The 27964-nt window shown below is 35.2% G+C and overlaps 1 long non-coding RNA gene across 7 annotated transcripts; it reads left to right on the plus strand.

Moving 5' to 3' along the window:
- LOC133179794 (uncharacterized) lies at window positions 1-27912 on the plus strand. 7 transcript variants are annotated; one of them, XR_009720170.1, is made up of 5 exons: window positions 1-187; window positions 19793-19900; window positions 24399-25261; window positions 25538-26925; window positions 27547-27912. It is a non-coding gene; the product is annotated as an uncharacterized LOC133179794 (long non-coding RNA). The 7 variants fall into 7 exon arrangements; XR_009720171.1 differs by lacking the exons at window positions 1-187; window positions 19793-19900 and adding an exon at window positions 21221-21637; XR_009720173.1 differs by lacking the exons at window positions 1-187; window positions 19793-19900 and adding an exon at window positions 21221-21522.
- The last annotated feature ends 52 nt before the right edge of the window (window positions 27913-27964 follow it).

Raw genomic sequence — 27964 nt, forward strand, 5'->3', positions numbered from 1 at the left:
CGAATGTGACGTCATTGTCATTTCCAGTGTTTGCAGCTGCAGTAGACAGAGACTTGCAGGTTACACTTTATAGACAGCAATCTGACATCGTTTTTGGAAAGATTTCAAGAAAGTCTTCAAAGATCCTTAGAGATAAGATTGTTATTAATTCCAACTTGCTGCTCGAGCCTGATCAAAGAGATTTAAAGTAAGTACTTGGTGTAGGCATATATTGAAAATTTTCGTTCGTCAAATATGGCGACCAAGGGAATTACTGATGGATTAGTTCTTGTCTTCTTGATTTAAGAACTATTGCCACAAACGCATGGAAATTGATGTTGTCGACTCGTCAAATAATTGAATTAAAATATCATTATTTTGTTTTATTTAGGCCATTCCAATATTTTGTATTTGTGTAGCATCCACCCCAAATTTGAAAAGCTATCTTTCTAAGCTGAATAGACACACAAACCCACAGGGAAAAGGCACATTTTATGTCCAGTTGTAAAATTTCTCAGTCATTTGAGAAATTTTCTGTCATTGTTATTAACTGATTAACTTAAACTATTATTTAGTTAATGGACATGTTGAAAAAAAAATGGTATAACTGCACTCCACCATTCTAGAAAAGAGAGATGCTGATCCGAAAAGAGAACAACCTGTTTTAAAGTTTTACATTTGTGACATTTCAACATTAATGTGTGTTTTTCTTTAATTTCACAAATATTTAACTAAAACAATTTGTTTGTGGATGCTTAACATAGATAAAAAGTTGGCCTTAAGACTTACATGCTTAAATTGAAGCAACTAATGATAAGACCTGCTTAATAAGAGAGTAGACAAATAAATCTTGAAGCATTGCATTGTAATGCTTAGTGCTATAAATCATTGCATTAATAGTTGGCATTCTCAACTGCTTATGCCTTAGGTGTTGGAACCAGAAGGGCTAGAGGGCTAAGCTTGAAAATTGGGGTAAAACTTTTTATGCCCCCCTTCAAAGAAGGGAGGGCATATTGCTTTGCTGTTGTTCGTCGGTCGGTCTGTTGGTCCATTTAGTTTCCGTTCATTTTCTTCACAACCGTTGCACATACTGAAATGAAATTTGTTATACAGGTTTATCAAGTAAATATACAGGTCAAGTTTTGTTTTGGGTATGATCGCACCATTTTTGTAAGAGTTATGCCCCTTGGACTTAGAAAAATTCCACTTATTTGCAGTTTCCGTTCATTTTCTTTGCAGAGGTGGCACATATTAAAATGAAATTTAGTATACAGATTTATGAGCTGAATATGTAGGTAAAGTTCTCTTTTGGGTACGATCGCACCATTTTTATAAGAGTTATGCCCCTTGGACTTAGAAAATTTCCACTTATTTGCAGTTTCCGTTCATTTTCTTTGCAGAGGTTGCACATATTGAAATGAAATTTAGCATACAGGTATATTAGATAAATATCTAGGCCAAGTTCTGTTTTGAATATGATCGCATCCTTTTTGTTAGAGTTATGCCCCTTGGACGTAGAAATTCGCCTCGGTCAATATGAATATTTTTCTGGTGAATAACAAACCATATTCAACACTAAAAGAGTCCATAATTGTTTTATTATATAGTCGGGATTTGTATAGATAAGACATTCAAGGCTGTATGACGACACCATTTTCATTTGCGATCTTCCATTGTTGAAAATAAAAAAAAATCTCCAGATTACTGTTTGTAACCTCTGTGTTTTCCTTTCTGACTTTGGCTATGTGTAAGACGTTCAGATGTTAAAAAATAATCCTGAAAAAGGTTTGAATAATCGTTTTCCTGCACAGATACGTAGCTCGCTGCGGCCGTTGCATCCATTGTTTACAACGTTGTTTGATATTTTGATTGTGACGTCACAATGCTGTTGCATGCGAATTGACCCTCCGGTGAATACGGCCTAAAATCCAGTGAATATGTAGTGTTATGAACTGTTTGCGTTTGTATAGATTATATAGGGACTATAGATAGACTATATAATAATATGTTATAGGGTTTGTGTCTGTCTGTTAGCTTTTCTCATATCGGCTCATAACTTTAATACTATAAGGTCTAGAGTTATCAAACTTTGTCAGCTTATACATATTGGGTAGAAGGTGTGTTGCGCACAAGAAGTAGGTCGCTCTGACCTATAATTAAAAAATTATAGCCAAATATGGAAAAACCCTGTCTGGTCCATAACTAGAAAACTAGTAGACTTAGAATCATTAAACTTGGTCATTTCAAGGTAGAAGGTGTGTCGTGACCTATTTCATTTTCACTGTGACCTTTAATTTAAGTGAAATTTTTTTTTTTTTTTAAATGTCTTTTTCTATTCATTTACACATTCAAAAAATCTAAAACTTTTGCACTATCCTTATTAGAAAAATGTTAAATCAAGAAAATACTTTTTTTTTTAGCATATACTTGACAGCAATCTATAACAAATATTATGTATGTTAAGAGAAATTCCACCACTCGCATGAGTGTACGTAATTTTCAAGCACTGGTGAAGAAGAATTTCGATAACAGAAAATTGCATGTCAAATTAGAGAGAGAAATTAATGAGTTTTTTTTAGTGAGGAGTAGCTGTAAAAGCATCGTCAAATTAGAGAGAGAAATTAATGAGTTTAGTGTGAGGAGTAGCTGCCTGTAACAGCATCGGTGCTATCTATATTCCTTGAGTATTGGGCCAAATGGGTAAGCCTGTTGGATTAAAAATAACTTGTTGGCTAGCCCAAGTTTTAAAATGAATTTTATGACAAGTAATGAAAACTAATTTGATATTGCCTATTAAACTATTTTGATATTACATAGTATTATGAACTTAAAAACTAATTTTATGGGGGTGGGGGTGAAATCAGCATGTCCATATGAATTTCATATTGAAAACTGTGTGACATTATATCTAAAAAAAAATCATTGATGTTTTATAAGTTTTGAAAATGTTTTATGGTAGATAGTGGAGATCCAACAATCTTTTGGGAGTAATGAGTAGAAAAGCATCCAGTTAAAGATTAATTAATGTGTTCAATGTAGGAAGGCTAGCTGCATGGCTCTTTCATTTCTTCATAGAATGGTCTTATCTGTATCCTTTGGGAGTTAGGCAGAAGAACTGTTGGTCAGTTTATATTTGATAACCAGTCTTTTATTTTCAAAATTAATTAGGTATAAATTAAGTTGTGAAGACTAATTTGATAGTGTTTGATATGATAGGCATTTGGCAAGGTCTAACACAACAGGGTTTAAACTTAACGCTCGCCCACTCGCAAATTGCGAGTAAAAATTGGTGTGGGCTCATAAAATTTGTAAGTTGCTCGCCCACGTGGCGAATAAAAATTCTGCAGGGGGCCGAATTCATTCCCAGTCACCTTACTGAAAATCTGCTGAAAAACAGATATTTCATGCAGGTTTTTGATTTAAAACTACAGAAAAATGAAATAAATCACAGCAGTATGGTCCTATTGTTCGTAAATATCCTTCATCTTTTCCATTTAAAGTACTACAGGATTTGTGAAATTCCCTAAAACGATCGTCTTTTTTCCTAATCCGAATTTCCTCCAACCCTCTGTAAATGGTTGATACGTGAGAGATATACAATTTTACTAACTCCCAACTACTCAGTCATATGAATAGTAAGTGTTTTCACCTATTTAGATATGTTGTATTTAAAATATTTAACCTATAAAATCTTATTGTGTCATTGTCAGTTTATCAGTTGAAGACATGTACCACAGCTACGTATTTATATACATGTATTACCAAGTAAAAAAAAAAAAGATAGTAAAAATGTTTATTGAATACAAATTCATTTCTTTTGATTCAATATTTATATGACATCTGATTTTTATAAAGTAAGAACTCCAATTTTAAACAGATGACTTTATATATGTATTTCATTTGTATCTACTTTTTGTCCCAGTATCTATGCTTTTAAAAAAAAAATCACAGAGACTGTGGGCTAACAAATTTAGCAGTGGGCTCCTAAATTTGAAATGTCAGGAGCCCACATGGCTCGTGGAAATTTCAGTTAAGTTTAAACCCTGCACAACCAGTATAGAAATCTATGAATGATGCAATATTTGTTATAATTAATGCATACACCACAGGAGATGGATAAACAAATTTTTTAAGATGTGTAAAAATCATTGAAATCTTAAAATCAAGATTGAAATGATTTCCTGCACTTAGGATATGTTGTAATTGTAATTTTCTGCGGGCGTATCTTGCTGTGGCGTGGAACTTTCTTTATGCAAAAAGCCCTGAAGTCCTTTAAAATTATGTAAAACATCAATGTCAAAGGGTAAAAAAAAAAGCATCGCATGCTGGGAAACATCTCAATTCTTATGAGTAATTGATGTGCATGTCAAATATGAGAGTCATATATCTCTTCTCAATCAAAAATTATAAGCAAATGCAACATTTTTGAAAAGTAGGTTAAGCTTCAAGGTCAAAGGTCACAGAGTCAAAAGTCATGATTTATTTGAAAGGTCTTATGACAGGTAATAATATACATGCATTATAATATGAATACCGTAACTTTTATCTTTCAGAATGATGAATTTATACCAATTTAATTTTTGTACAAGTACGTCAAACTTTTAGGTCATGTGTAAAAAAAAAAAAAAAAAAAAAAACAATGCCATTCTCACAGGTAAATAGAAATACATGTTTGATATGAATACCTTGTCTCTTCTCATTCAGTAGATATGATCGTGATGACCAAGATTAATATTTATATTGAGACCGATGGACAGTCTGACATACAAAAGTACATATTTCTATATGAATTGGGTAAAATTGGCCCAGTGGTTCTAGAGGAGTTACAAATGTAAAAAGTTTTCAGACAAACAGGTGGACAACACGTCACGACAGATGTTATATGATAAGGAAACCAGAAAAGCTGAGTGTTTTGAAAGGGTTAAAATATGGTTACAGTATTTGAAAAGCTGTTTTTTTCATGCAGAGATGTGCATGACCAAGATATTCATGTTTTATATTTTCTTAAGTAATTTGTTTGTTTGTTGTGAAAACATCTCTCTCGGGAATTTTGCCCTCATATGGATCGAGACACCACCAAATAATAATGCAAGATGTGTTTGTGAAACACTGATGCCCCTGTATAGAAGCCTAAGGCAAAGTTGAAGTTTCTCAAATATATGTCATACTCGAAGGTCAAGGTCAAAGGGTTCAAATTGTAGGTATGAGAAGAAAGTTCTGTCACAAGGAATACACATGTAAAATAAGTAATCCCTAATACTTCCTGTTCCAAAGTAAATTGACGAGGTTAAATTTTTCTTTAAAGTGGTTCAAACTCTAGGGTCAAGATCAAACATATTTATACCTGTTGACAATCCACATTGAATACACATGTTAAACATGAAAGCACCTACTGATCAAAATTAAGGCCAAGTTTAAAGTTTGGTATTTTTCTTGTAAAAATGTGTAAATCCTAGGTCAAGCAATCAAGAGGTCAAAATTAATGGTACCCAAATAAAAGGTCTTGTCACAAGAAATAAACCTATGAAATGTGGAAGCCGTGTGTATAGCCCATTCCACTTAAAACGTATCAGCAAGGTTAAAGGGTTTGTTCCCATCTTGCCTAAACTGTAAAATTAAGTATTCCCATTTCGCCTTAGTAAGCTCTCAAGTGAATGAAGGTGAGGCGACCATAATTTGATTTTTAATTTTACGGATCCGCCGACTCTAAAAATTTGCATTTCAAAAAAAAAATAAAATCGGAAATTTTCAATCCGCTTTTGTCAAACCTGTGTTTATAAAAGCAAATCACAGAAACTTAGAAAAAAACACATGTGCCGAATGGTAGAAGAAGGTGAGCTGTCAACTATGATTTTATCGAGAGTCTACAAATTCTGAACCCTCCCCATTGCATGTCTCTCTCTATTTTTTTAATTGCTGTTTCTACCAATTTCGAAAAAATCCGGATTTTTTACCTTCTTCGATTTGTAAAATACTGACAAGTCAAAACAAAAATGGCTGTCATGCAGTGTTTACTGGTAGCTAATCTGCTTATTGCCACTGATAACAGGTAATAATCAAGATGTTAACTGTGCTACCAGATGTAATTGCAGTTCTAATTGCTCATTATCCTCATAAAAAGTGTTGTTTTTCAAAGACAGAGATACTAGATGTGGAAATTTCACAAAAAGGATGGTAAATAACGATATGAATTTACTTGATACTTTGCTGCAAACAAGTTTATATGCGCCTAAAACACAATAATTCCTCCATAAATAATACAGTGATCAGGAAAGACATGAACTCTACCCAAGCTAACCCAGCTATACAGTAGGATTACTTTATTATTAATTTAAAGAGGAAATGAAAGCAAGTACATGGTAACTAATAAAGAGTGACAGTCTGCAGAGGGAACACCGCGGATTACGAGATTCAGTGACTTAGCAAATCCTACATCAAGACCAGTATATAAAAACCCTTGAAACTGCAGAGCAACTTGACAGTACCTCTAGAAGACTTCTTTGAATTTATGTAGCTAAACAGGGTAATAAAGTTTCTGAATTTCAAAATATAATTTTAGCAGATTGGAACAGGACTACAATAATGCTTTGATATCATATGTACTTAGAGTAAAAAAAAAAAGAATGCAGGATCTAAGAATCTATCTAATTCATTCTCAATAGATTACAGATGTAATTTTTAAAAATGTTTTAAGTTTTAAGTTTGGCTAACAGGTACATCCAGTTCCTTCAATTTCAGATCTTTATTAAATCCAGGAAACAGATCTCTTGTTTCTTATAATGAGAAAAATCCATTCATCCATCAGTTGAAAGCTGGAAACTCAGAGCATCTGCAGAATTTTATTAATTCGTTTAATTGCCAAGTTAAACTTCGATATTTACCCTGAATATTATTCAAATGACGCTCAAATGAAAGTGCAAACTATACAGTGAAGAACATAATTAAATCTTTATAATTTCAAATATTACATGGTACTCATATTAAACAATGTTTGAATTAAAAGTTGTAGTTTTTATAAATAACAACATTTATACATGCAATGTATATTAATATTTAAAAAAAAAATATCTTGTAAGTTGTTTTTTGTTTTGTTTTATATTACAGTGAAATGGGACATGACTTTTTATATGTGAAAAAGGTCGTTGCTAGAATGATTTTTGTCTTTTTTTTTTTTTTCGTCCTCCGACTTGACCTTTCTTGAAAAAAAAATCCGTAAAACTAAAAATCAAATTATGGTCGCCTGATGGTGATTTAATATATCATAATAAAGTATTTTTTTTTGTATTATACATATAATTTCATGCACACTGTTCATAAATCTCCATTAATTGTTAAATTCAGTCTAAAAATGTTTATCATTTTAATTATACCCCCCGCAAACGAAGTTTGGGGGGGTAAATACGAATCACCTTGTCCGTCTGTCCGTCCGTCCGTCTGTCTGTGCAATCATGTCCGGTCCATATCTTTCTTACAGAGGGACATTAGAATGTACTACTACACAGTAAGATTGCTCATGACCTAAGAGTTTGTCATGACCTTGACCCAAGGTCATTTGGGAAAGTTCAAGGACACTGGAAGAAAAATTTCATAATTCATGTCGGGTCCATATCTTTCTTATGGATAAACTTGGTAGGTTCTCATTTTACACAAAGATTGCCCATGACCCAAGGGTGTGTCATGACCTAGACCCAATGTCATTTGAGAAAGTTCAAGGTCACTGGAAGAAAATTTTCATAAATCAATTTGATACATATCTTTTATGGATAAACTTGGTAGTAAGGGTGAAACGTTTACTAAATTTTGTAAACGTTTAAACGGATAGCAGTAATTGAAACGATTCCGTTTAAACGAGAGATATTCTATGTTGGATTTTAATGGCTACTTACTCATGAAAGTCGAATTTGATAATCAATTCTTTCACTTTAATATAAGTTTGAGTTATTTTTACAAATTTATTGTTTGTTATTGTGATTTAACCGTAAGAATTTGAGGCGCATTAAATTCATTCACTTACGACCTCGTCACCCATTTGCTTGGTTTGTTTGGCTACCGGACGTAGTAAAGATGGATCTTTTAATCATGAAAGAAGTAAAACAAGACCTGCTGACTATATTTAAACTTTTCAAAGACTTTCAAAAAATATATTCAAAATATAATTATCAAGTTTTATATTTTAAGTGTCGTAAAACATCGCTCCTATTAGCAACTCGGAAATATGAATTATGTTAGCCCATATCGGGTTTTAGATATTCTCATTCTATATGTTTCCAGTTTAGATTGTTGCTTATCAAATTGTCAAAGTCAGTGTTTCTTTTGTAAATTTTGAAATAAAACAATTTGTTTGTGGTCAACATTTTTTCTGAAGACATTGATAATGACCTTCGTGTAAACGTTTACTGAAACTGTAAACGTTTAGAGCATATAATCGAAACGTCTCCGTTTACACGTGTAATCGTTTTGCCCTTACTTGGTAGGTTCTCAATTCACACAAACATTGTCCATGACCCAAGGATGTGTCATGACCTTGAACCAAGGTCATTTGGGAAAGTTCAAGGTCACTGGAAGAAAATTTTCATAATTCCTGTCTGGTCAATATCTTTTTTATGGATAAACTTGGTATGGTTTCTATTTCACACAAAGATTGCCCATGACCCAAGGGTATGTCATGACCTTGACCCAAGGTCATTTTGGGAAATTTCAAGGTCAATGGAAGAAAAATATCATAATTCGTGTCCGGTCCATATCTTTCTTATGGATAAACTTGGTATGTTCTCATTTCACACAAAGATTGTCCATGACCCAAGGATGTGTCATGACCTTGACCCAAGGTCATTTGGGAAAGTTCAAGGTCACTGGAAGAAAATTTTCATAATTTGTGTCCGGTCCATATCTTTCTTATGGATAAACTTGGTAGGTTCTCATTTCAAACAAAGATTGCCCATGACCCAAGGGTGTGTCATGACCTTGACCCAAGGTCATTTTGGGAAATTGAAGGTCACTGGAAGAAAATAAACAATAAACTTTACTGAAGCAAATAAAGTATAAAATTTGGACCTCCTCCCTAAAACTTAAAAAACATTGACGGATTTGACCCCACTATCATTGTTTTTATTATGTTCCCGAAACAGAGTTTGGGAACATATTGTTTTTACTGTGTTTCTTCTTATTTTTTTTTTCTTATTTCTTCTCCGGACTTTTTTGTCCGCAAATGTTCTCAGAAACTGTTCATCCAACTGAGCGAAAAGCGAAAACCTTTTTAGGGTTAATAGGTGTGTAGTGTAGGTGGTCGCAGGGAAGGTCATTTTTGCGCGCATACGCATGCACGTGCAGGCGCGTGCAACACGCAAAATTTCTTATATCCTTAAAATAGCTATAACTTTTATATTTTTTGATGAAATAATGTGAAACTCATTATATAAGGATATATGAATAGCGTAGATAAAATGACACACTCAAATAAGCACGAACTTGCATGTGCGCTTCGCTCTGATTGGCTGATACAAAAAACTCAATATCTTTTCTGTTTTTTTTTTAAGAAATGCTATGAAATTTGAAATATAGGCATACTTTAGAATCTCCTACAATATGATATATAACAATTGTCATGAAAACATGCACGTGCATATGCGCTGCAATCTGATTGGCTTAAACTTTAAAGGGCTATAACTCCCTTGTTTTTTAACCAAACATGATAGAATTTAGAACATAGAGATACATAGTTGACTCCTACAAGAAGGTTTGGTCATCATGCACCTGCGTGGACGTGTGCTTTGCTCTGATTGGCTGAAAGAATAATCTCTATATCTTTTTTGTTTTTTGACGAAATGTTTTGAAATTTAAAACATAGTCATGCATTAAGATATCCTTCAATATGATATATAATATTTTCATGAAATCACGTGCATGCACGTGCGCTGAAATCTGATTGGCTGAAATTTAAAATGGCTATAACTCCCTTACATTTCAACATAACAGGATGGGATTTAGAACATAGATAGATATAAGAAGCTCCTACAAGAAGATATAGTCATTATGCACGTTCGTGCACGTGCAGTTTGCTCTGATTGGCTGAAACAAAAATCTCAATATCTTTTTTGTTTTTTGACGAAATGTTTTAAAATTTAAACATAGTCATGCATTAAGATATCCTACAATATGATATATAATATTTTCATGAAATCACGTGCATGCATGTTCGCTGAAATCTGATTGGCTTAAACTTTGAATGGTTATATGCCCTTATTTTCCAACCAAATAGGATGGGATTTAAAATAAAGATAGACATAATGTCATATTTAATAGAGCTTAAAGGGAATATAGCACCAAAAGGGAGTTGGGGAGCGTTTGGGGAACATCTGTAAAGCCCTAGTTTCATTTGTTTTCATTTTTTTTCTCCTGTTTGTCAGGAAATTGTGGGCTGGATTTTTTTTACTGAGATGTGAACCCCCCTCCCCAGTACTGAAAAAAAATTCTGGATCTGCATCAGTATTGGCAGTAACTGAATGTCACATCGACAACGGCAGATAACTTCACTATATGAAATTTGTCTAGTGTAGCAGCGATGATCTTTGACCCTTTTTGAACTTTAACCTATAATCATTTGAATTTATTTTACCCCCACTATACTTAAACTTGTACTTACTGACTGTCATACTGGTCTCGTCAACTCCATGAAATATAATCCAATTATAACACAAAATGAATTAATCCAATACACACCAGACTGCAGCATGTGCTTATGCTATCCCATTCGGCAAACCTTCATCCATTCAGTCACCTTATTAGATGAAGTGGGAATCGACAGAGGTAGGCCGAATGGTGTTTAATCTAAAAATATGATAATGGATGATGCAACCCAATGTAATGTACAATTTTTCCAAAAGGAGTTCACATGTTAACCATGTGAACATGTAAAGTACAAGAACAAATTTTAAATTAATTCATAACAAATGATGTTTTAACAAAACTTTTTCATATCTAAGCCTATTCTAAAAAAGGTATGTGCTGTGTGTTTGTGGTGTTGAGGGGGGGGGGGGGGATTTGTAAATTTTAAAAGGTCCTATTATGAGCAAAACATTTATCAAAATCTAATTTATGTCATTAATTAAATTCAAAGTGGTAATGAATTAAGCATGTAAAATACATATTATAAGAGGTTCTGAGTCATATGTCACAGGGTCTGAGAATTTTCATAGTCAATTTAACGAATATATATATGTTTGTGTAAATTTTAGAATTATTTTGACTTTTCCTTGGAAAGCCGCCCAATATGTACGAGTGTGTATTTAGAGGCAAACACTTTAGTGCGGGTATTACTGTCTCAGTATTACTGTCTCATGACAACATCTAGTATTTATATGGAATCATTCTCAGGTTGTGTAGATTCAAATTTGTTAAAATTTTGACCTCCGAGAGTAGGGCGCGGTGAAAATTGGCAATCAAAATTTTATATAGAAAACAATACTCAGGTGACCTATAAGGCCCGTGGGCCTCTTGTTGACAGATTTATGCCCCTTGGACTTGGAAGAATTCCAATTTGGGGGGACGGGGCATAAATGTTTTACAAACATCTCTTGTTAGTTAATGAGTTAATTTTTTGATAGATGCCTAAGAGAAAGTCACTCACTGGCAATAAAGAGCGCAAGAGGGATGCTATGAGGAAGAGGCAAAAGAGACTTCAGTCCTGCCCTGATCCTCCATTAGAAGAAACACTGACAGTGGATGCAGCTGCTCCTAGGTCAGAATGTGGCTCTATAGGGTTGCCACCTACTTCGCTAAAACCCTTGGCCAGGGTGCAGGCCTCTCCTAGTGAGAAAATGCACTCAGCCCCGAGGTTGTCACCTCCTCGGGGAAGTCGTCTGATTGTCCCAAAGGACAAGGTAGCATCCCCTGACTCCCCAGCGTGGGTTTGTACTCCACCGAGAGTACCTGAATCGGACATTTGGATGATGTCTGGTTCAGCAGGTCAGGCGCAGCTGATACCTCCCAAGGGGGAAGAGGTCAGCAGGGCTTTAAAAAAAGATGTAAGGCACAGAGAGGAAAACAAAGGAAATATAGAGGAAAACAAAGGAAATATAGAGGAAAATAAAGGAAATGTAGAGGAAAACAAAGGAAATATAGAGGAAACTAAGAAAATAATAGAGGAATCAGAGAAATTTGAAAAGATATCAGAGAAATTTGAAAAGAAATCAGAAATATGTGACGGAGAATCTAAAAAATCTGTCCAGGAATATAGAAAAGATGTTAGAGCAAGTGAAGGTAAATGTTCAAGAAATCAGAATTTGTCTGTTCAAGGTTCATTTCATCAGGGAGATCCAATGTTTGGTGAAAATGCAGGAACTCAGTGTGTAGCTAACTCTTTAACAGCACTGGCATATCATCAACTGAAGAATTGTGAACAATGGCAATCAGCAGATATGAACAAAATATTGGCAACAGGAGATGAGTTGTATTCATATCTACAGTGTAGTTCTACAATTGCAAGCAGATACCTTTTAGTAAGTGAGTTACCTCAGTTTTTCGAATGCTTTGGTAGGCTGTATGAGTTTAAAGCAAACGAGTCTTTACCAAGTTTGATAAACTTAGTAAATGTTGTAATGGATTATGCTGTATTCAATGCTCATGAATTGTTAGAGGCACTTCAAATAGCCCTTGATGACAGTGACGGGTGTTTTGTATGTTTTGGTGGAAATACATTTTTGATTGGGAAATCTCACCATAATTTTTTCACATTTGATTCCCACTCCAGGTCTTCTGCAGGATTTCAGAGTGTAAACGGTAGAAGTACACGAGTTTTGTACAAAACTGTTCAAGATTTATGCAATCATATTGTGTCTTTAGCTAGGTCAATGGGTTATACTGAAGCAATTGAGTGTGAAATAACTGGAGTGCAATGCTCTGCTAGACAGCTTTCATTTGGAAATGAAGAAGGCACTGATAAAGAATCACAGTTCAGTGATGTAGAAAAAGAATTAAATGATTTTGCCGACTTTCAATGTAGTAGTTCAAGATTACAAAATGATAATGAGATAGAATTTGTTGGGAGTGAGAACCATCAGATAAGATTTTTACCACTTTCAAGTGATCAAAAGAAAACACACTGTGAAATCTTAGGAATACCATTTTCTGTGAATCAGTGTGAAAATCAACATCAGTATGGACAGGAAATTACAGTACCAATGAACAGTGTACCAGTTGAGCCAGATGGAAATTGTTTCTTTCGAGCAATCTCATTCTGTTTGACGGGAATACAAGACTACCATCAGACAATACGTTTAGCAATATGCAATCACCTCTTGGAAAATGGTTTACTTTTCTCACCGTTCTTAAGGCCAGGTGAAAAATCTGTAGAAAACCACATTTCCTTGTCAGGCATGCTTAGGGACGGAAAATGGGCAACTGAAGTAGAGATTCTAGCACTATCCCATTTACTGAAAAGTGAAATTCATACATACTCACAGAACAGATGGGTTACTTATTCCGGACAAATGGTAAATTCAGAAGAAAATGTGACTTCATTTGGTGGCATTTATCTAGATCATATAAATCAGAATCATTATAATGTTGTTACATCTATTACATGTGGAGAAAATAGTACACTGACTTCATTACAAAATCTGTTATGTTTGAAAGAAAAAGGAAGGAAAATTGGTGCAGAGAGAAAACAGAAACGACAACAACAAAGTGAAAGAGGCAAACTTCAAAAATCAGGTTTAAGTGCTAAAGAGAAGAAATTGAGTAAGAAAAATGCAAAGTACAGAACTGAACCAAAATTCAAAATAAAATGCATTGCAGATGCTAGGAACAGATACAGAAATGATCAAGAGTATCGTGAAAATTTAAAACAGCTTGGTGTTAATAGGTACAAAACAAACAAGCTACACAAAGAAAAAGTCAAAGAGAGAAGTAAACAAAAGTATGAAACAAACATGCTTCACAAAGAGGATGTGAAACAAAGAAGTAGACAGAAGTATAAAACAAACCAGGCCCACAAAGAAGAAGTCAAACAAAGAAGTAGACAGAAATATAAAACAAACCAGACACACAAAGAGGATGTCAAAAAAAGAGGCAGACAAAAGTATAAAACAAACAAACAGCATCAAGAGAAGGTTAAAACAGCCAGTAAAGTTAGATATCATTCCAGTGCAGAAATAAAGGAACAGAAAAAGGAATTGGTACAAAAACAAAGACAAGCACTGCATGAAATGCTTGAAAATATTGATGAAGTAGTGAAATCATTTAAAGCATGTGTGATACATGGACCAGAATATGTATGTTGCTGCTGCCATCGCCTTTTGTTTGAAAACCAGGTGCAAGGATGTACACTTAAAATGTATGAGAAAAGTATGAAGGCAGTTCATGTTGCAAATTTATGCATTGATAAGAAGTTTGTTCATACTTGTGCATCTGGATGTTCTCCTAATTGTCCCAAATCAAGAACATGGATTTGTTTTACATGCCATAGAAAAATTCTGAGTGGAAATGTTCCAGCTGAAGCAGCATTTAACAACATGTGTTTAGAAGATATTCCACCAGAGCTCAATGACCTGAATACTTTAGAGCAGCATCTAATTGCTCTGCATATACCTTTCATGAAAGTAACCATGCTTCCAAAAGGCGGTCAACAAAATGTACATGGGCCTGTTGTATGTGTGCCATCAAATGTAAAGAAAACAAGCAGTTTACCTCTGAATGAAAATGAAAATCTCTTGTTACGAGTGAAACTCAAACGAAAGTTGTCATACAAGGGATATTATGAATATCAGTTTGTGAACCCAAATCACATTAAGATAGCCCTTAACTACCTGAAAGAAAACAATCAGTGGTATCATGATGTCGAAATCAACTCAACATGGGAAAATGATAATGACCAAAGTACCTTATTCAGTCAGCCAGAAGCATTTGACAGTGAAGAAATAAGTGAAGAACAGAACAGTGCCATGCAAGAAGTTGCTACAGATACGTGTTTACAACCTGTAGATATTGCGCAGGAAGTTCTTGATCACTACTTTGATGATGTTTATAATCTTGCTCCGGGTGAAGGACAGAATCCTGTAAGAATGTTGCAAGAGGAGGGCAATGAAGCAAAAACTTTTCCTCATTTATTTCCAACTGGAAAATATTCATGGAATGAAAGTCGAGATGTAAGGATTACTCTTTCTCGATATTTTAACAACAGGCTGATGAATGCAGATAACAGATTTGCAAAGGATACCAATTACATTTTCTTTTGTCAGTACCTATCTGAATTGAACCAGGTTATTGAGAAAACACAAATTTCAATTCGCAAATCTGTATCGAAACTTGATGGAGGAATACAAGTCACAACAGAAATGTTACAGAATCCTGTTGTACTTGCCAAGCTGCTTAGGAGTGATGAGGCTATGCGATTTATGCAACCAATTAGAGGAACACCTGCATATTGGTCAAGTACACAAAAAGATCTTTTTGCTATGCTTCGACAACTTGGAATCCCCACATGGTTTTGTTCTTTTTCTGCAGCAGAATATAGGTGGAATGAAATACTGGGTTCAATTATGCTACATATGAATGACAGCAGAAATCCTTCTGATCTAGATTGGTCTGAGAAAAGTGAAATTCTAAGAAGCAATCCTGTAACTGTTGCTAGAATGTTTGAACACAGGTTCCATATATTCCAGAAAAATGTAATAATGTCACCAGCAAAACCAATAGGAACCATTGTAGATTACTTTGTAAGAGTTGAGTTTCAGCAAAGGGGTTCTCCTCATATGCACTGCTTGTACTGGGTTGAGAATGCTCCAAAATTAGATGAGGACAGTGAGGAGACTATTTGTCACTTCATTGATAGGCATATCACATGTGCTCTGCCATCAAATGACACTGACCAAGAACTTAGACAAATTGTATTGGATGTACAACAACACAGCAAAGGACACTCAAAATCATGCAGGAAGAAAGGAACAGAATGTAGATTCAACTTTCCAAGACCGCCTTCAGAGTGCACATTCATTTCAAGACAATTAGAACAAAATGTGGATGAGTCAAGTAGTGAGTTAGGTAGTGTGCAGGCAAAGGAGATTTTGTTGAAGGTGTGGAATGAAGTAATGGATGATGCAAAGGCATTTAAAACAACAGAGGAAATATTCAGCAATATAAACTTATCACAGGATTTGTATGAAAAAGCACACAGAGTATTGGCCTCTAAAACATTGACTGTTTTGAAACGAAATCCAACAGAAATGTGGACAAATCAGTACAACCCATGCCTGCTCAAAAGCTGGGATGCAAATATGGATATACAGTATGTATTAGACCCTTTCAGCTGCATTGTCTACATTATATCATACATTTCAAAGTCTGAAAGGGAGATGGGAATGCTATTAAAACAAACTCAACTTGAAGCAGCAGAGGGAAATTTGAGTGCACATGATACCATCAAGAGAGTAGGATCAGCTTATCTCAATCACAGAGAGGTCAGTGCACAGGAAGCAGTATACAGGGTGTGCAATCTGAAGATGAAAGAAAGTTCAAGAAAAGTCATTTTCATTCCTGTGGGGGAAAATCCAACTCGTCTGAGTAAGCCTCTTGCACAAATAAAAAAAAATCGGGAAATTGAGGTTGATGAAAATGATTTAAATGCAGATGACAATGATGAGGAAGAAGATAGTATGTGGATGACAAATATTGTGGAAAGGTATGAAAACCGCCCAGAGTTAAATATTTTCCATAAAATGTGTCTTGCTGAATTTTGCTCAGAGTACAGAGTGCTTAGTAAATCTCAGATCCCTACGGGCAAAAAAGATGGTGTGTATGAATTGAGAAATGGAAAGGGTTACATTCAAAAGAGAAGTAGAGGCAAACCTGCTGTAATACGATATCCAAGATTCCATCGAGATAACGCACCTGAGAAATATTATCAGTGTCTGCTACAACTTTTCCTTCCATACTGGAATCTGAATCAGTTGAGACCAGCTGGATTTGATTTGTACCAGACATTTTATGAGAGTGGACATGTGAGGGTGAAACCAAACACAAACTTGGAAAAAGTTAAAAGCATAGTGGACAGTAATCATGTTTACTTCTCAAAAAGTGAGGATGATATTGAAAATGCCCAGGATGCATTAGAAATGCTTGGTGAACCAGAGGACGCATGGGCAAGTTTATGTCCAGAAACAGAATTAAATCGAAGAGAATGTTTGAATGAAAAATTAAGAAATGATCAGGAGAATACAGAATCAGAGGTCACAAATGAAATTGAGTGTAGTGGCTCTGATGATGCTATATATCATTTAAGAGAGACTCAAAGCACCAGAAAAGAGATGCTTCCTTTACTGTGCAGTTTGAATGACAAACAGAAGCTCATCTTTTATGCTGTTCATGAATGGTGTGTCAAGAAAATGACTGGAGAGAATGTAAAACCTATGCACATTTTTATAACTGGAGGAGCAGGGACAGGGAAAAGCCATCTGATTAAGACAATACACTATGAAGCTTCTCGTCTCTTTGAAAAATCATTGCCTTCTCCAAATGCAGTATCGGTGATTCTCACAGCTTTTACAGGAACAGCAGCATTCAATATTGGAGGAAATACCATTCATCATGTGTTTTCTTTAACAAAAGCTTTACCAATTCCATATCAACCCTTGAAGGAACAAAGTTTGAGTGGGATAAGAACGAGATTAGAACATTTGCAGATTTTGGTCATTGATGAGGTTTCCATGGTGTACAAAAGATTGTTGTATTACATTCATGAACGACTTGTCCAAATCAAAAAATGTAAAGATCCATTTGGTGGTGTATCTGTGATAGCAGTTGGAGATTTTTATCAACTTCCACCTGTTAAACAACGAAAAGATGAAAGATTGTACAAAGAAAATGGTTCATATCCAGTTGACTTCTGGCTAGATTTTTTTAAAATTGTAGAATTAGATGAAATTATGCGACAACGTGAAGATAAAGCATTTGCAACTGTTCTGAATTCATTGCGTGTTCGAACATGTGAAGAACCTTTATCAGATGAAGCATTGGAAACACTGCGGGAATGCATCAGAGAAGGACCAGATGATGTTCTTCATGTTTATTCTACTAACCAAGAGGCCAATGAATTCAATCTTAAAATGCTGCATGGGAATTGTGAGGAATTAATTGAAGTGCATGCAGATGATTATCAGAAAGATAAGACAACGGGGAAATTAACTTTACGTGACAAACCTTTGGTTAGTACCCGAGTTGATGGCCTCTCTGCTACCTTACTTTTGGCTGTGAATGCAAGAGTAATGCTGACACGAAATGTATGTGTTGAAGATGGACTAGTGAATGGTGCAATGGGATATATTTCAAATTTTGTGTTTAAAAGAAAACAGCCTGCACCAGCAGTAGAAGTAGTTGAAGTCATTTTTGATAGTTCAAGTATTGGTAAAATACAAGGGAAGAAAACACCCAAAGGGAATATTGTCCCAATTAAAAGAGTGGAGGAAGAGATGAATGAGAAAAATATAAAGAGTATTGTCAGACATCAATTTCCACTGAAACTGTCATGGGCATGCACAGCACATAAAGTTCAAGGCATGACCGCCAAGAGTGTTGTTGTGAACTTAGATCGGACTTTCTCTCCTGGTCAAGCATATGTAGCAGTCAGCCGTGTTACTTCAAAAGATGGTCTGTTCATTGAGATGAATGATGAAAGTGTCCTGCAGAAAAAAATTTATGCTGATTTAGATGTGAAGTTAGCACTTAATAGAATGGTAAGATACAATTTAGATGAAGAATTGACATGCAATGTAGCAAAGTTTGAAAATTACAAAACAATTCTATTGTTTAATGTGCAGAGTTTGAGAGGACACTTTCAGGAGATGAATTGTGACAGCAGGTTGATGAAAGCTGATTTTGTATGTTTAACAGAAACATGGCTGAGAGAAAATGAGAACATCCGAGATATTGAAATTTCAGGGTTTGACTTTCACCATATTCCACGTAGCCAGTGTTACGATGATAGTGAAGATGTGATGACAAGACTAAAAACAGCTAAAGGTGGTGGGGTTGGAGTGTACAAGAAGAAAACCAATGAGACAATCTTGATCAATGCTTTGGAATACAAGAATATAGAGGGATTAACTGTAGAAATCCATGAGGAGGATATTGCAATCATTGTACTCTACCGACCGAGTGTACTACCTGTAAACAATTTTCTTGACACATTGCAAAAAGTGGTGGATTTTTACAAGAAGCGTTTTAGCAACTTGTTCATTATTGGTGACATGAATGAAGATGCCAAAGCCCAAGGACCCATACAAACATTCTTAGAATCTATGGGATTTATGCAGTTGGTGCAGTTTTACACAACAGAGGGTGGAACAACTTTAGATCATGTATATGTTACTGGTTCTCTGGAAGCCTGTGTGCACAAAAAATCGTTGTTTTTCAGTTATCATGAAGCTATAGAAATTCATGTGAGAACTCAAAAAAATAAAGATTCAGACTAATTTTGAGTTGACATTATTTTGAACGGGAATTATCTGTCATCTTCCTGGATGAAAAATGGATTTAGTTTATTATCACATATACTAGTAATCTTAATTTCAAAGTCACTGGTCCTCATAATAAGTTAAGCTCTTTTTTATAATCAATGAAAAAATTATTTGGTACCTTTTCATTGGTTGAAAGAACGTGACATTATTGGAATGATTTAATTACCGGTAATATAAATTAGTATAAATAATTTATCAGTAATAAATACAAAGCAAATTTTTTGTTAAAGAAGAGTATAGTGTTGAAATTATGTGATAACATGTATCATATGTTGGTAATGATTGTGTTTTTTTTTTGTGTTTAGAAATCTTCGTTGAGATCAAGATTAGATTCCACATCCATTTTCAATGATCAGACTTCCATGCAGTAAAGTCTACATGTTTTGAAGATAGAAAACATCTACAAATTGAAGGTAATATATCAACATAAAGTTTTGATGAATGTCTAACATGTAGTACAGTGTAGTATTTCGAGAGGGTTTATTTGCAAGATATAAACATGATAAAGATATTTAACTGAAAAGGAAAATTTTATTAAATATTTCATCAAACATACATGTGAAAGGAGGCTCATTACACCACTTTTTGATGATTTACTACACAAAAAATTGAACAGGTTGCCCTACTTACAAAGTGTCTGTTGAGACATAAGTGTCTGTTGAGACTGTAGCTTTACTGGTTTATACTTATAACAAACTAAGAGAAAAGTAGCAGTTTGTTCTTCAAACATTAAAACAGCAATTAGAATAATAATCCTTGATTAAGTCACTTTTTTCTGGCAATATACATATTGCAATAAGATTGCAACTAAAGGAGTAGTTTTTAATAAAATTTACAGAATTTTCAATTTTAATTAAGACACCGCAAGGATTTGTGGGTGCCCTATAGTAATCACTCTGTCTGTCTGTCTGTCATTCTTCCTTCCACAAATTTTCTGGCTTTTCCCAATAACTTTTTTTTTGGTCGCCCATTTAAGATCAAAGAGCCATAGCTCATTTGATAGTCACTTTCGCCTACTCTAGTAGTGATTTTTTAAATACTTTCCTTAACCAAAATTTTGTCATACAATGTTAGTTTATACATGCTTTAAAGCAACTCACACAAAAATAATACTCAATTATTAATAGTTCCCTAATATAATAGTTATAAAAATTGTTCAGTTTATATGGAGAATGTAGTAAATACTGAGGTACCCCCCTAAACAATGACAAACTGTAGGAAAAGACCACCCTTAACCAGAAAAACACATCTGTCTCAATTTTATCCATTTGGTTATCAAGACTTCCTGGCGTGGTGGTATGATTGCTGGACTGAAGACATAACGATCGTGAGTTCGAGTCTCACAGTGCACGTTACTTAATTACGATTTCATTTTTTTTTCTCTGTGTTCATTTTCCTTTGTTTTCTTTTATTTAATAAATACATGTTTAAATAATTTTTAAGATATGTATAATACAACATTGCATAAAAGATAAAAAAAAAAATGCTGGATTGATGACATAACAATCTTGAGTTCGAGTCTCACAGTGCGTGTTACTTAATTATGATTTTTTTTTCTCTGTGTGCATTTTCCTATGTTTTCTTTCATTTTATAAATACATGTATAAATAATTTTTAAAAGAGATATATAATACAACATTGCATATTGAAAGTATCTTGGGGAAAAGAGTCTTAAACTATTTTAATAACCCAAAGTCATAGCTGTTAGCCTGTATTATTTTTAAAATTTCAAACAATCTTGTTTAGAGCAAGTAAAATTACTGTCATGCAACAAACTTGCAACTTTGAAAATATAACACTGGTTCACAAATGATTACATACATGGAGTTTGATTTTGAATTGAAAAGCTTTGTGTATAATCTATAAGTAGAAACAAGTGATTTTCTTTTAATACTTGAGTAGGCCGAATCGTCTGTAAGGTAGCTATGGATCTTTGGTTCTTTGCTTTCTTTCAATAAGAGTACCAAATCCTCTGATGTGCACATGTAGAGTTGAGTACTGAATGGGTAGGCATCATCTGATTGGCTGAATTCAGGTAAGTAATTATCTTAGTCTAACACAGTTGGCCGCAGTAGGGTGTCATCAGTTCAGAAGGTCACAGTACCCAAGACGCTGAGGTTGCAGGACTCAAATTTCATACATGTACTCGGGTAAGCTTAAAGTCTTTAAAAATTACTAAATTGACTAATTCCAAGGTAGGTAACAATGTGAGTATAGGAGTGAGAGTACCAAACCTTGGATGTGCACATGGCTTTATTTGTGGCGCATGTAGAGTCGAGTACTGAATGGGTAGGCATTATCTGATTGGCTAAATTCAGGTAAGTAATTATCTTAATTTTAAAGTAAAAATATTAATGTTTGAAATGAATGATGGAATGGGGAAATATTATAGAAAGTATAGAAAAGCCAGGGGAAGTTTTAGGAGTGGGGATTGATTTTTGACATAACATGTTATTTACTGCCGATCTCTCAAAGTTGCAGAAAAGGGCCATTTTGACCTATAAACGCCATGGGACCCTATATTTTTAGCTCACCTGAGCCGAAGGCTCAAGTGAGCTTTTCTGATCAAAATTTGTCCGTCGTCTGTTGTTGTCTTTGTCGTCGTCGTTGTCGTAAACTTTTCACATTTTCATCTTCTTCTCAAGAACCACTGGGCCGATTTCAACCAAACTTGGCACAAAGTATTTTTGGGTGAAGGGGATTCAAGTTTGTTCAAATGAAGGGCCACGCCCTTTTCTAAGGGGAGATAATCATGATTTTTAAAAAAATTAATGGCATTTTAACAAAATCTTCTTTTCAAGAACCACTGGGCCAGGAAAGATGAAACTCGTGTGGAATCATCCTCGGGTAGAGTAGATTCAAGTTTGTTCAAGTCATGACCCCCGGGGGTAGGGCGGGGCTAAAATGGCCGATCAAAGTTTTACATAGGAATATATAGGAAAAATCTTTTAAAAATCTTCTTCTCAAGAACCACTGGGCCAGGAAGAATGAAACTCATGTGGAATCATCCTCAGGTAGAGTAGATTCAAGTTTGTTCAAGTCATGGCCCCGGGGGGTAGGGCGGGGCCAAAATGGCCGTTCAAAGTTTGTATAGGAATATATAGGAAAAATCTTTTACAAATCTTCTCAAGAACCATTGAAACAGGAAAGATGAAACTCATGTGGAATCATCCTCAGTAGAGTAGATTCAAGTTTGTTCAAGTCATGACCCCCGGGGGTAGGGTGGAGCCAAAATGGACGATCAAAGTTTTACATAGGAATATATAGGAAAAATCTTTTAAAAATCTTCTCAAGAACCATTGAAACAGGAAAGATGAAACTCGTGTGGAATCATCCTCAGGTAGAGTAGATTCAAGTTTGTTCAAGTCATGACCCCCGGGGGTGGGGCGGGGCTAAAATGGCCGATCAAAGTTTTACATAGGAATATATAGGAAAAATCTTTTAAAAATCTTCTTCTCAAGAACCACTGGGCCAGGAAAAATGAAACTCATGTGGAATCATCCTCAGGTAGTGTAGATTCAAGTTTGTTCAAGTCATGGCCCCCGGGGGTAGGGCGGGGCCAAAATGGCTGTTCAAAGTTTTACATAGGAATATATAGGAAAAATCTTTAGAAATCTTCTTCTCAAGAAGCACTGGGCCAGGAAAGATGAAACTCATGTTGAATCATCCTCAGGTAGTGTAGATTCAAGTTTGTTCAAGTCATGACCCGCGGGGGTAGGGCGGAGCCAAAATGGCCGATCAAAGTTTTACATAGGAATATATAGGAAAAATCTTTTCAAGAACCATTAAAACAGGAAAGATGAAACTCATGTGAAATTATCCTCAGGTAGTGTAGATTCAAGTTTGTTCAAGTCATGACCCCGGGGTAAGGGTGTGGCAAAAATAGCTGACGAAAGTTTTACATAGAAATATATAGGGAAACCCTTTTAAATCTTCTTTTCAAGTACTTCAAAGCCAGGATTAGTAATATTTGTATGGAATCATCCTCGGGTAATGTAGATTCTAGTTCGTTCAAATTATGATCCCCTTGGGGGTTAAAATTCACCCCCCCCCCAATTTAAATTAACTTTCAGTTCTGATCTGATATGTGTTTTTTCCTAGCTGATGTGCTCAGGTGAGCGCTGTGGCCCCTGGGCCTCTTGTTTTCAGTATATTTTGTAAGTGCAAAGAAAAATTTTTCCAATGATACCAAGGATATGTCTGAAATTACAATAGGTAAGTACTCAGAGGGCCTAAGATTTGTATTGAGTTCTGTAGGAAATTAATTGGTACTCTTTTCCCTATCGAGTAAGCTAAGAATAATGCCAGATATATTTGAGACCCTGAAGGAGAAATTAGCCTCATTAAGTGAAAAGGTTGGGGGTTGCTGGCTTTGGACAAGGGGGAGGGCTAGAAATGGGTATTGGAAGATGAGGGTAAATTGGCCGGAGGAGGGCAGTACAGTCGAGAGGATGCATCAGGTAGCTCTTATGGAAGAGAAGAGACAGACTAGGTCGCAGTTTGCACTTGCAGGCCTGGAGGTCAGTTATCTCTGCCATGAGAAGTTATGCATCGACCCGATGCACCTTACTCTGGAGCCGCATGCAACTAACCAGGAGAGGATCCACTGCAAGGACCAGGGGTTTTGTTGTGGGGCTCACCACCTTAAATGCATTTTTTATAGTAATTTAAAATATATTTTTTGAATATCAACTTGTTTATTTCCTGTTTTCGAATAATTGTGTTCAGGGGGATTTCTCTTATTGCCTCGGGCATTCAGCTAACATCATGTTTTTCTTGTATTTTACTTCTTCCTGATGTTCTTCTTAAAGTTTATATAATATCTTACGTTTAATTACCCTTTTTGTTTTATACGATTGAGTTTTCTGATACGATTTATTTTATTCATGCTCATTTTTTTATTTTATTCAGGGTCTGGTCCACTTGGCCACCAGTGGGGATGGGGACACCAACCCCTGCACAGAGACTTTGGAGTGGGCTGCCCAGACCATGATTTGATGAGTGAGCTGCACTGTGGGTCCGACCAGCAAAGTTTCTTGTGAAAGTAACATTTCAAGGCAGGGATCGTCGCAGAGTTCTGTTGAAGCTTTCAACCTTTTGCGAGTTGGTGTTTTTGATCGTCCTGTCCAGTACAGCTGGAGACAACCTCTTAGAGATGCAGGCATGGAGCCTTGCCTCATTTTCCGTGGAAGACGGTATTGTAAAACCTTGACCTAAATAAGAAATCTTGCTAACCCAGTTATTTATTACTTTCCCTTTGCACACCAGAGAATGTTTTCTGCATGATGCATGGTCTCCCATGTAACATTTCACAATTGCAAGTTTGGCATATGAGAGCTTGTTTTTTAATTTATCTGCATCTCCAGCATATGTACTGCATGAGCTTGATTAATCTCAGCTGTACATCTGTCAACAGCATCTAGGGCAAAATTATGCAAAAGTTTGGTGTTTTTCTGCTTTAATTGGTTCTCTTTGGCATAACCTCTGAAAGTTTCTGATCTCTTTTAATTGACTTTCTGATTGACTTGGACAAGTGTCGAGTGTCAATATAGTGAACTGGGATATTTTGCAGCAGATTGTCCTTATAGAGGGAATCTGCAGCTCAACCAACAGAGCTGTCCATGTCAATGATTACCTTGAGTCCATCTTTGCAGAGGAGTTCCGCCATCCCCTCCCGAGTCCAAGTGAAGTCATCCTGAATGGTATGGTGCATGGGTAGATTTGCCCCACACACCCCCCAGGACTACACTGATGGTTTGAAGTGCCCTCATCAAGTAAGTGTCCATGCTTTGAACAAATTTTTTTTTTATCATCTGATGTCTTGTTGTGACATTCTCGGCAAATGAGTATACAGTCTGTGTCGCTGACTGGAAGGGTGTCTCACCCACCCCCGAGTACAAGGGGTTATTGTACATGCCATCGCACTGTACAGGGATGGCATGTGGGGAGCCACTTCCCCTTAGAGTGTTGACATCCACCAGCCGGTTACTCATGTCAGCCTCGTTAAGGTTTCCAATAATTGGCATAATTTTGTTTGATGTCTTTTGTAGAGACTTTCTCGTAGGAGGGGGAGTGTTGGTAGAAGGAAAGATTTTCCTCATTCCATCATTGCCTATAGGGGTTTGACTAAGGCCAACTTGAAGCACATAGTTAACAGTGGCAGCTTTCCTACCTGGGGATTTGGTCTCTACCTCCTCATACAGATTGTACCGCCTTGATACATATAGACACTTGGTACATTGAAGGCCCATCCGGCTTCCCAGACCACGCCTCTCATCAAATGCCAGATCTCACTCAAGCGTTCCATCGCACCCCGTATTCCCTTGCAGGTGGAGAGAGATCACCTCATTCCAGATCTCGGCTGTTTTCTCAAGGTGTAGCAGTAAATAGGAATTTTGATTAGCCAATCTTAGTAAGGCCAAATAAAATTGAAATCTTGGTTCTCAGGCCCGCCCGCATCTGTTTTGAGGTAACCGCATTGCTGATTTTATTGTTTTTTTGATAAAATAAAAAGTTGATATTGCGGAGACCAATCCGGGAAAATAATTTCCGACCTCATTTGTTTTGTAGTTTAGTATTCAAATATCACTTCCGGTAGCAATTTACAATGAGATTTTGGCTCCTTCGCTTGAAAATACATTCAAGGACATTACCTACGATATTTACGTTGTTAAGCAATGGATAAAGCAGTAATTTTGACCAGAAATGGAAAGTATATCTGTAATTTAAAAAATTATCTTTATGTTTAAGAAAATTCGGAAATTAAAAATTAAAAAAATACCTCCCTCATCTAATTTTTTGCCATTTAAATGAAAAATAAAATGCCGCCCTCCCGCATCTGTTTTGGAGAAAGTTGGCCTGAGAACCAAGGAATTAAATTTACATAGCCTAAATATACCATTTTTCATTTGCTTGAGACAGATGGAAGTTTTCAGTACATGAGAGCACATATTAGAGTTACTTCCCTTAGACTGTCTGACAAGACATAAGAAATTTTAACATCATATAAATTTAATTCTTTGAAATGAATGCTTCTGATTTCTTTTCTTATGTACCTATATGACTTTCAACTGCATGTATTACATTTTACTTTGCATGTATTAATTTACATTTATTTACTTGTAATAGTATGTAATATGTATCCTACCCTAGTATTGTCCATTTTTTCCCATATTTAGTTATATGAAAGGTAAGTAAGACTTGATTTGTTAGAATTTTTATGAACTATTGCTCAATTATAAATGTTTTATACAAAATTTGACTTACTGTTCTGATTCATTTGTATTTAGGCACTTTGGAGGGCTTTCAACTTTCGGTCCCTTCGGCCTAAGGAGATAGTGGCACATGCGCCGCACGAGCATTTCCTGCCCTTCCGCAGCTATAGGAGTTTCTGAAACCATCTGATGCATCTGCTGGGACAGTCTGTTGTACCGTGCAGGTAAAATTTTCACTCCCTTATTATGGGGCACATTTTGAGGTTTGAAACCATAGTTATGACCCTTTTTGAACTTTGGCATGTTTTTTTTATTTATATAATAAATAGTTCTTTTATTAATATACTCGAAATAAAATGTTTTACCTGGATACGAGAAAAAAGTTTTAAAAATCGCAAAAAATATTTATGATACTGTAACCTCTATTTGCATATAAGACATCTACATTATAAGTGATTCTCATTGGCGGATCTAGAAAGGGGGGGTCAGATATTCACAGGGCCAGAAAAGGCAAAAGTGAACCTTCGTTATTGCAAATGAAAACTTTTTATAACGTACATAATGAATTTTATATTGTTTTTCAGTTTGTTCTATATTGAATGTAAATTGTTACCTGTCAATAAAAAATGCATTGTAATTCCCATGCCATCCCTGGTATTGACCAATTGCAAGCTCATGCATTTGTATTGCTAATTTATGCCAATATTCACCAATGTTATAAGTTAAAAAAAAAACATAATATAACAAATACAATACTTGAAATCAGACAAAAACAAAACAAAAAAAAAAAACGAACAAATAAATGTCGGCTTTATTTGTGAATAATCTGTCCAATTTATTTTCAGAACTGTTTTTCAAGAAAAGTAAAAAAGGAAACGGCTGTTGATGTTGAACAACTCCCTTGAACCAACTTTATCTTTCCCAGTTTTCTTCAAAGTGAAATGAATGAATATCATTGAGTGAAAGAGTTAAACTTTTGAAAAGATTTCTGATTTTAATTAAATGGCAGATGTTTTAAGTTCACCATTCACTTTTGCCATATTTTATGGTGCTAATTAAACATAGAAATGACCCTGTCGTAAAAAGGAATAGGCTTATAATGATAACCATTTTTGTTAGTCATTCTATTTTTCCAACATACTATTATATGTAATTAGTTTTCTGGATTTTATACATGTATATAGATAATATGCTAATTTAATAAAGATGACTTGCACATCAATTTCAAGTTTGTATTTTTTATGAAAGTTATGGTCCTTATAT

The sequence above is a fragment of the Saccostrea echinata genome, unplaced genomic scaffold (assembly GCF_033153115.1).
Source record: "Saccostrea echinata isolate AGI-Se365-2 ecotype Australia unplaced genomic scaffold, CSIRO_AGI_Sech_v1 ptg000005l, whole genome shotgun sequence".
Classification (NCBI taxonomy): Eukaryota; Metazoa; Mollusca; class Bivalvia; order Ostreida; family Ostreidae; genus Saccostrea; species Saccostrea echinata.